The sequence below is a fragment of the Eutrigla gurnardus genome (genome assembly GCF_963514095.1).
Source record: "Eutrigla gurnardus genome assembly, chromosome: 24".
NCBI lineage: Eukaryota > Metazoa > Chordata > Actinopteri > Perciformes > Triglidae > Eutrigla > Eutrigla gurnardus.
The window spans coordinates 1,330,082-1,341,345 of record NC_139935.1 but is presented as its reverse complement, the minus strand read 5'-3'; the positions used below and the strand labels follow the sequence as shown (position 1 = coordinate 1,341,345).

The window sequence follows — 11,264 nt, the reverse complement described above, 5'->3', positions numbered from 1 at the left end:
CCGCTAACGTAATCGATTCGGTTACGTGAGAGAAGATGAGGACGAGATGTCAATAAAGTTAAAAAAAACAAAAAAATGTAGTATGAGATGTGTGTACTTCGGTGTGAACAGTCTGAGAGTAACAGCATACTCAAACGCTCATTTAGTAGGCAGTATGCAGTACATACACGTTGAGTATGTAGTAGGCAGTACGTTAGTAGGGCATTTTTAACACAGACTCACCTGTATGTGCGGGGGGGCTGAGTGGTGGCTTGAGTGAGCGCCACGCAGCAGGGGACAAGAGTCTGAAGACGAGACGCACCGGAGCCTCTTGAGAACCAGTCTGGTGCACGAAGACCCATCCACCATCATTCTTTTAAAAACTCTGAACTGAAAACCAAAGACGAAGCTCGCCGCTCCTGAGAGAGCACAGGTCTGAGCTGGCGGTGGTGTCGTCCTGGAAGACCAGCTATCTCCGGTAGGCCGACCCACCTCCACACTCCTCTCTAGGTGCAAACCAGTCCATCTCCGCTCTGCTTCTTTCCCAAGGTCTTTCTCCTTCTCACGCACTCCAGGTTAGGACTAGCATCATGTTACTTCTGCTTAAATCTCCATAGACCCGACTAGTCCGTAACACAGGTACCTAAACCGCTGTGATGTCTGACTGACATTGTCAGTCCTCCGTGGGCGCAGCGAGGCAGCGCTGATGTTTTTAAGTGTTTCTGCTCACAGGAGGCAGATGAGAGCAGCAGGATGTGGAAACCAACAAAAGGCCATGTTAGCTTTGGACGCTGGCATATGCAACACGTGTGAGGAGGTGTGTGTCGTGTAAATGGAGTACTTCCAGAAGTGACACAGCCGCTCGCCGCTCGCCGCTCGCCACTCGCTGCACGACTCCATTCAAGACTCACTTAGTCTTTTCATTACTTTTAAAGCCCTTCTGGTGGTTTGACTTCTTTATTTCTATTTCTGATATTTTCTACAGCAGCTCTCTTCCGACCTGGCGACCTGTTAAACATGTCACGGATCACGCTTGTATGTGGACGCGGAGGCTGGAGCCGATCCCAGGCCTTTATATGAACCCGACCTTTCACGTTTCATCCTTTAAACATGGATTTGATGGTAACACTGAAAGAAAAATAACTATAAATGACTAAATGAGGATTTTAGCAGTATTAGCGGTTGAGTTCACGTGGCTAACTTAGCAGCTAACAGTCGACAGCAACGTTAACGCCTGATGAAGTTAAAGTTGACTCTCTCTTAAGTTCTGTTTTATTCCTGAGAGAGAAAACAAACCTTAAACCCTAAATACAGATATTTCACTGTGGGTTTGTCACTCAGCGAGCCCTCTCTCTCTCAAAAGTTCATATTACATTGATGTTGAAATGACACTGAAACCAAAAACACACATTTATTCGATGCAGGGTTAGACGTTTCCGATCCTCACGCTGAAATAGGAAATCATTATTTTGCATTATGAATGCATGTGGGCGGCAGGCAACCCTGTGATGCCGAGAGCAGATGAAGGCAGAGAGTTTATGTCAAATCAAACCCGGAGGTGTCTGACGCTGAGAGGCTGTGCAGAGAGCTATCCAAGGAGGCGGAGAGTGATTGCTCCCCGGGGGGGAACGCACGCCGGCGGGACGCTGCTGAGCGGAGGTGTATGTTTTATACAGTCGCTCTGTACACTTCTTACACTCACCACACTGCAGGTTCAGTAATGACACCATCATCGCCTCATGACCCCGGATGTTTAATCAGCGGCTGCAAAGGTTATTCACGTCCCGCGTTGCAATCTGCAGCGACCGAAATAAAGGCTTCTCTTAAAAAACACGCTTTTCATCTTCCAAAAGTTCAGCCACACAGCGAGTCCCTTCAAGGTCTCGGAAATCAGATTTATTTACAGAAGCAAGTAGCTGAAGGAACGCATTATTGAATGGTCATCATCATGAATGCTACTAGTCATCGCCATCACTCAAATTCTTTCATTTATAACGAGATCCCAGAGAGATCAGAAACGCCTCCACATCTTTACTTGTTGGGGTTACACTACTGTAACTATGATGATTGTTCCACTTGTGCTGTTAAAGAGTCGGTAACAAGCGGCTGTAATCATCGCCGCGGAAGAAGCCGGTGGTTGTTGTTTTTGTTGTTGACGACAGGAAGTGGAGGAAGCTGCAGCTGCGTGGGAGGAAACCCTTTAAACAGAGCCGACTGTTTGCACGTCAGGAGGGTCCTCCACCAGAAGATGATGCATGCAGACGTGGAGATAAAAGAGACGCCAGCGTTCTGCGAATCAGATTTACTGCAATAAGGCCTCGTATGCAGATTCGATTATAATGTTGATGAGCATTGCAAACACAAGCATTGTGAAGAAGAAGAGGAGGAGGAAGAAGAAGAAGAAGAGGGGACCGTCGGCTCCTTTCCTTCACTTCATTTCACGCGTGATTTTCTGCTCCTTCGTAGTGAATTACAGACAATAGAAACTCCTCTGCAATCTTTATTTTTACGCCAGACAATCTGGGAGCTCTTCTGTGGTGCATGAGTGTTTCTGAGTGTATCTGAGTGTGTGTGTGTGTGTGTGTGTGTGTGTGGGGAACATCACCTCAGGGACGGCGTTTGCTGTTATTTTGACGGAGTCTTTTTTATCTGCCGTGGTCTTTTTGGAAGGTGGTCTTCCTCCACAAAGACAGGAGCTTTTTAAATTCATGGCGAGGACACGTGTGGTCACCGATGAGCTCAACACCCCGATTATATTGTCTGCACTGAAATTAGCAATCAAGATCTTAAGACAAATGAAAATGCATTCAGACTAAAATAAAGGGAGAAAGAAAACACATTCATATCCACAATGCTGAATGTTGGAAGTGTGTTTTTTTAGTCCTCCTGGTCCGGTCCTGGTCCCCGGAGTCGCTCCGGGTTTTATTATCGGAGAGGTTTGGAGGCGACAGGGTCTCTCATGCCTCATGCTTTTATGAAAGCACTTCCCACTGATTGTAAGAAATCGGACAGGTTTAAATTGTGCTTTTGCTGCTGCTCGAACACGAAGATAGAATTTCATCTTAATAAGAAATTAAAATGGGAACTAATGGAAATCATTATGGCGGTGGGTGCTGGAGAACAAACAGCCATTACCCTGTATGCCAGCGCCGGGCTGCGACGCTAACTAAGACAAATGGAAACGTACACTTCCTATTTCATCAACCGGCTTTCACAAGGAAGGAATGTGCTTTCTTGCAGAGAGTGAAGTCAAAAATATCTCCCAAAATGTGGAACTACTCCTTTAATCTGACCTGTGCATGAGGTTTATTGATTTCTGCCGGGGAATATCTACAAAATCATCTTATTTCTGGACCAAGAGGAAGTGACTCTTTTGTTATGGCCTCCTCTGCTGCTATTTATTCTAAATATCCAACATTTCACAGACACTCTCCTCGTTGCTGCTTCCCTGTAAATGCATGTATTGATCAGAAACTCCCACTTCCTCCTCACGAAGCGTCCCCGGCACCAGTCTGCTGCTGTTCTGATTTATTTACTCGCTGCAGGCCGGCCATACTTCCCCCCGCTCTCAGGACGCCTCGCCACCCCCTCATCTGAAATGAAACAGCCAGCAGCACGGCCTCGCCACGCCCATCATCTTCCACCTTCATAAACTGTATGCTCAGAGGGACGACCTTTTGTACATAAACTGTGACGCAAAGGATGGCCGATCTGATGGTCTATTGATAATCAAATAATAAAGGAACGTATTTAAACCAGATAAGTCATATTACTTACTTCAGAGGGAAATCCCGTACATGTGAATAATGTAGCTCCTCCGACGGGCAGATTGCCTCCGTCGTCTCCGTGGTGAAGGTGCTGGTGTTCCGTGGTCAGAGGTATAATACGATCTATGAACGGACGATTAATGATCGATAAAAGCTGCTTAATAGTCGTGATCGATGGCGAGTGAAGGCAGCTACTCAGGTAAGAGGAAGAAAGAGGGAAAGCGTGGGAGCGCGCATATATAATAAACTGTAGAAAACATTTGACAATTGTAATTTGACTTAAAAAATATTTAGAAATATTAAATTAACTGTAATATTAATCATGCTTTATATTTTGATAAGTAATTAATATTAAACGGGAGCTAGAACCGCTAACGTAATCGATTCGGTTACGTGAGAGAAGATGAGGACGAGATGTCAATAAAGTTAAAAAAAACAAAAAAATGTAGTATGAGATGTGTGTACTTCGGTGTGAACAGTCTGAGGGTAACAGCATACTCAAACGCTCATTTAGTAGGCAGTATGCAGTACATACACATTGAGTATGTAGTAGGCAGTACGTTAGTACGGCATTTCGAACACAGACTCACCTGTATGTGCGGGGGGGCTGAGTGGTGGCTTGAGTGAGCGCCACGCAGCAGGGGACAAGAGTCTGAAGACGAGACGCACCGGAGCCTCTTGAGAACCAGTCTGGTGCACGAAGACCCATCCACCATCATTCTTTTAAAAACTCTGAACTGAAAACCAAAGACGAAGCTCGCCGCTCCTGAGAGAGCACAGGTCTGAGCTGGCGGTGGTGTCGTCCTGGAAGACCAGCTATCTCCGGTAGGCCGACCCACCTCCACACTCCTCTCTAGGTGCAAACCAGTCCATCTCCGCTCTGCTTCTTTCCCAAGGTCTCTCTCCTTCTCACGCACTCCAGGTTAGGACTAGCATCATGTTACTTCTGTTTAAATCTCCATAGACCCGACTAGTCCGTAACACAGGTACCTAAACCGCTGTGATGTGTGGAGAAAAATGTAAATACATGAGCTAATCACACATGTTTTAAATTACTACACACTCATACACACACACAGGCACAGGCGAGAGAGCAGCAAGGGCAGGGGTCAAACAACATACCAAGGATACATTCCTTAGCGGAATCCGCACAGGGGAGGAGTATATGATATATGTGCATCTCGACAACATACACACACATACATAGATGACAGCACCCAGAGGGATGGATCGTATGAGCCAGTGTGGGTGGAGATACCCAGCGCTCCAACCAGGCCGCGGCATGCTAAAATTACGCTCCGCCTGCATCTATAGAATGAGCCAATCAGACTCATGGGGAGTCTCAATGAAATACCCTGCGCACTCTGTGTAAGCGCCTTTTGAGTGAATTCAACCCTATGTTGAGTTGACTACTAGGTCCGTGCACGTATAACTGCCGGAATATGTTTTCCTGATATTTGTGCTAATAAAGCGCTGTTATTGATACAACCCATAGACTCTCCTCGTATATTCAAGCTTACTGTTTTTTTCACAACAAATCTGGTAGCAGAGGATGGTTGGGAGAAAAGCTTGAGGAGGAAAGAATTTTAACGACTACCTCCTGTCTTGCAGAAGGAGGGGGGTCTCCTGAAAGAAAGTGGAGGCCAGAAGGATTCATCCATTCTCGGGAACGTTGGTCACTGAGCGCTCAACCGAATAGGTAAGCAGAAACCTATTTAATTGAATTCTGTATATTGAAAAATATAAATTAGGTGATCAACAACTACCGAGTGTGAGTATGAATACTTTAGACAAAATTTAACTAAAGGATAAAATGTTAAAAGAATAGAAGGAAAGCATATTCTGCAAAAGTGATAAAATAAACCTGCCATAGTGTGTACACATGTGTGACTGAACCTAACAGAAAACACGAGATGAAGGACGAATAGAAGGGCTTTTATGTGTACAGTATCGTGAAGAGCGGACCCACCACACCCCGTGAAGCATGAGAATTCTTGCACATAATTAAGTCACTCTATTAACGAACATAGTGTGTTTTGGGTTAACCAACAGACTGCATAAATAGTACTTTGTAATTTGGAAACCGATACAATTCCTTCGGGACCGCGCTGTCGAGCAGAGAAGCGTAGGCAGTGGTTGTAATACAATAAAATTTAGACATGGCATGGAGTTTTATGACATAAGCTGTGTCCCAATTCAGGGTCTGCAGCCTTCGGAGGCTGCATTTGAAGGCCGCTTACGTCACAGAGCTGCGCGAAGGCTGTCCCAATTCGTCTAAATTCGAAGGCTCCTCCAAATGCGGCCAACAAATGTGTCCTCCTTTCCCCCGTATTCGGAGGATGCACCGCTACTATCCTTCGCGGCCTCCCATATCCCAAGATGCTTTGCGCGCCGCTGTTCAACCAACAATGGCGGCGAAAGACGGCAGCAGCTCCGGCACCGGCAGCAGTGCCGAATACACATTTAAATGTAAGTAACGGGTTTTTGCTTAACGTCGGACGTTCAAGGGGCCTTAAAACACATTTGAGTGTTAAAATGCGTGAAGTTTATAATGCTAATACGTGTAGCCACCGGAATGTAGGGCCAGCTACGTGATGTAGCTTAAGGCTGTTGATACGAGGAGCTCAGTTAACGTTAGCCTTTAAACGTAACGTAAGCCTAAAACTCTTCACTTTCAAATGTTACAAGCTCCGATGGTAACTTATATCTTATTGTAACCGTGGAGCTGTTAAGTTAATTTGTTCTCGTTGTAAGTTGTGTAGGCTACAGTCCGCTCCTCTCGCAGCTAAATATATAACGTTAACGATGGGTTGTGAGCCCCGCTGTATTTCTAGGCTGTAAAACTGTAAACGTTTGGATTGAATACAGAGCTAACCTTAGGATCATTATTACTGTTAATATCGTTATTATATCGTACAATGATTTTGCATGTACATAACAGGAAATGTGCTTTACATGTCGTTTTGTTGTAGAGAGCAAGGAGCAGACTGATGATTTGATCAAACTCCGGGTCCGGGATGAGAACGACCACCTGTTGAGGCCAAGAACACAGGGCCACCGACAGCAGCAAGAAAGAGGAAAAGAGATGACTTACTGGATTTGATCAGGGAGGACATGAAGTTACAGAGGGAGAGTGAGGAAACGAGAGAAAAAGAGAGCAGAGAGAGGATGGAGAGACTTTTTAGTTTATTGAAGAGGTTGAGACGGCATTGAATTTTTTGGGGGGTGGTGGATGTTTTTTTTCTGTTCGATTAAGTTCTGTGTTGATTTGTAATTTAAATTGTTAATTAAAAATATTGTATTGTTCCATTTTCTTTTCCAAATATTGTATATAGTTAAATTAAAATATTATAACCTGTAACATTATCTGTTCCATTTCTTATTTACAACTAAAGTCAACTTTTGAACTGCTTTTCAGTGACAAAATAATTTATTTTTTGTGTAATTAACAAATATTTACAAAGTTACAATAACTATTGACAAGTGGGTGTTCTTAACATGTAGAACTATTTACAAAAGATCAGCAGAAATAACTATTTACAGAGAACATATATACAGTATCGACTGAGCAGGAGTCCCTGGTGGTGCTGCTGGACTGGATGCTAAGGACCCTGGAGTCTTCTGGCTCTGAGTGGGACATCATCTGGAAGGTGGGGGGTGTGGGATGCATGTCTCCACTGTCCACCACATCGTCCATCATCGGGGTTTGCAGGGCTGATACAATCGACGGCTGCCATGTCACTAAAATGTTTAAAAGAGAGGCAAGAATAAAATATTGAATTAAATCGGGGTTATTTACAGGGTTCGTACACATTTTACTATTCAATTTAATCACTTTATAAGCCAAGGATTTAGACTTAAATTCAAGCACTTTTCAGACCTTGTAAAACAGCATTAAAATTACAGCATTTTCAAAGATTTTACATTTTAAGCACCTGTACGAACCCTGTATTAAGTCTTATGGTTAAATGACATTATCCATGTCAATCTATACTTAATATGGCTTGTCACTTAGCGGTATCATTTATTAACGGGTATATTAATTACCACGTACTACGCTAACTATGTATGAACATTAATATGGGTTAAAATAACGGCTTTAACGTTACCTCCCCACGGCTCTCTCCCAGCCGGAGATAAACAAGCCGCCGGTGTCGCCGCAGCCGCCTCTCCTCTTGCTCAAAAAAATAAAAATTAAATTAAATTAAAAGAAAAAAAAAAATATATATATATATATTAAAAACTCTCCATCATGTTCGTCTGTCGTATTTTTGTTTTGACCGGTGTTTTTCCTGGGCTTGGCCGGCAGAAGTGATGACGTTGCGACGCAATCAGGAAATGCTCCGTAGGTTAGACCGTCCCATTTACCGACGGTTGACCCAGCCTTCGGAGGAGTCTCCGAAGGTGTCGCCTCCGTAGACCGCGAAGGCTGGGTCCTCCGAAGGCTGCAGACCCTGAATTGGGACACAGCTAAAGACATAGAAGAGTTCAGAGAGATAGATAACAAAGAAGAAGAGGAAGCAGCCGACACCCTGTTGCACGCTCTAGGAAGTGACACTCTCCACTCAGCAGCAACAGCAGAGATACACATACCAACGATAACGGTAGTGAGTAGACAGATACTAGAACTAGAAAAACGTATTAAGACGAGTCTGTTAAATAAACCTAGTGGGATTGGGGCTGGTCTGGGTAACGTTAGGAGCGATTCTTTTGATTATATTGAGGGATTGAACGAGGGGGAAATGGAAGACTTCGTAGAGACCTTGAAGGCTAGAGTTATGACTGAGGATAGAAGTAAAAAGGGAGATGGGAAGATAGTTAAATCAGTAGCGAAAAGGTGGGAGATAAAGGGATGGATCACCAAGGACGGGCTGCCATCAAGAGAAGCTATGAATATAATGGTGAATGATGTCAAACAAAGATTAGAGAGAGCTCGACAGAACATGGAGGCTGAAAAGGACAAGCGATCATTTTTCAAACCACTCAACAAGATCTTTGAAGAACAAGAAGAAGAGACAAGAGTAACAAATCTAATGCTAAAAGACCTGTTTCAGCAGAGAAGAATGGAGAGGGGAGACAAACATGAAGAGACACAGGGAGGGGGAGGGGGCATATATCCAGTCCTGCCAGAGAAGTTAACAACTGGGCCTCCAGAAACGACACCTCCCCCAACAGCCCCACCTCCCTACACCCACCAAAGATTTATGCCTGCACAGACCACAGACACAGCAGTACAAGCACCAGTACTAACATTGGCCGGCATGGAAGTCCTAGTACAAGACCAAGACAGAGAGGAAATGAAGAGAGAAGTGGAAAGACTGCAACAGCGAATAACGGCACTGGAGCCCCCTGGAGGATCAAGGAGTCAAGGCGGCTCAGAAAAAACCTGGTCAGAAAGTGAACCAGAAGGACCCCTCACAAAAAATCCCTCGAAGCCACCTAGTGGCAGGAACCATACCGACCCAAGGAAGAAGGGGTCAACCAGAGCAAAGTCACCTGCCACTGCCAAGACAACATGGACTCCCATGTACGGACCACCCAGGAGCCGCAGCGGTTTTGAATGCGGTGAACTCACGATTTTGGACTATAACCCCCCATGACGTAGGAGCCCTGGAAACACAACCAGTAATTGTCACCCTGAAAGACCCAGATGCACCTCCTATTTATCGACGGCAGTATCCTCTAACCCAAGATCAAATGAAGGGAATTGCCCCCACGATACAGGGCCTTCTGGACGTCGGGGTAATATACGAGTGCCACTCCCCATGGAATACTCCCATATTACCGGTACAGAAAGCAGGGGGAAAGGGCTGGGGAATGGTACAAGACTTCCGCCCTATAAATGATGTAACGACTCCAGATGTTCATCCAGTACCAGACCCACACGTAGCACTCACGAGTTTAAGCCCAGCATTTCGATACTTCACTGTCATAGATTTGGCAAACGCTTTCTTCAGTGTTCCACTGGCACAAACATCACAAGCCATGTTTGCTTTCACGTTTGGGGGCAAACAGTACACCTACAATCGGTTGCCACAGGGGTTCAGGGACTCGCCAGGTCTCTTTAATCAGGTACTAAAAGCACACCTACTAGAACTCCAATGGCCACCAGGGGTTGTGCTCATCAATATGTAGATGATCTTCTCTTGGCAGCAGAAACATCTACCCTCTGCCTGGAGGCCACTGCCCTACTGTTCTCAGTTCTGCACAAAAAGGGCTACAAAGTCAAGAGAGAAAAAGTGCAGCTATGCAGAGAAGAAGTCCTATTCCTAGGCCGACAAATCTCGGCATCAGGATTGGGAGTATCTACGGCCCACAGGGAATCAATCCTACACCATCCAAAGCCCACCACGGTGGCAGACATGCTGTCATTTCTGGGACTAACGGGCTACAGCCGATCCCACATACCTGATTACTCCAATCGGACACAACCTTTGCGGACAATGATCAACGAGGTAGGGGCTCGAAACCTCACAGAACGACTACCCTGGACTTTTGAAGCTGAACAAGCATTCACTGACATGAAACAAGTACTCTCCCAAGCTGCTGCACTCACCTCACCGGACTACACAGAAGTGTTCCATTTGGATGTTTCTGAACAAAATGCATTTTTAAATGCTGTTTTGTATCAGAAAAAAGGGGGAGAGAGGAATGTGTTGATATACTACTCTTCAAAACTCGAGGCAGTGGAAACCGGACAGTCAATGTGCGCCAGATATGTTGCAGCAGTAGCAAAAGCTCTCCAAAAAACAGCACATGTAGTGATGTGTCACCCATTACAGGTCCACACTGAACATGGAGTTGCAGCGTTTTTGGCAAGTAAGGAGTTTACTTTCAGCATGGCCAGAAAAACCAAGATTCAAAGAGAATGCACCAGGCCACATATAACCTTTGTCGCAGCCGAAAGGAACATGGCTGGAAACTTTGGGAAAGGAACCCCACATTCATGTGAAGAACTTGCGGTCAAGGAAAGTAAGCTCAGACAAGACCTGAAAAATGACATAGATCCCAAAGCAGAACTCTGGTTCTACACTGACGGATGCTGCTATCGAGGAGAAAACGGACTGAACCAGGCATCATATGCAGTGGTTCAGCAACACCCCAATGGAAGACATGAGACGCTCAAAGCAGAAGTAATACCACAACCCGCTTCAGCGCAAATGGCAGAAGTCAAGGCGCTCACCGAAGCCTTGAAACTGGCCAAAGGAAAGACGGTGAACATCTTTACAGATTCTGCTTACGCACATGGGGCGGCACAAGTAGATGCACCCATGTGGCAACGGAGGGGATTCGTAACATCCAGCAACGCCCCAATCAAACACCAAAGAGAAATACAAGAGCTGGTGGAAGCAATCACCCTACCAAGAGGAGTATCCATAATGAAGTGCAAAGGTCATGAGAAAACAGGCACCAGGATCAGTCAAGGAAACGAGGCTGCAGATCAGGCGGCCAAAAAGGCAGGAGGATATCAGCCAAAGCAAATGGTACTCAGGCTGACGCCCCCCCAACCTAAACTCA

The 11,264-nt window shown here is 45.3% G+C and overlaps 1 long non-coding RNA gene across 1 annotated transcript in view; it reads left to right on the top strand.

The window, feature by feature from the left end:
- Nucleotides 1-11,264, top strand: part of LOC311010144 — a 127,332-nt gene that overhangs the window by 30,973 nt on the left and 85,095 nt on the right. The window lies entirely within an intron of this gene.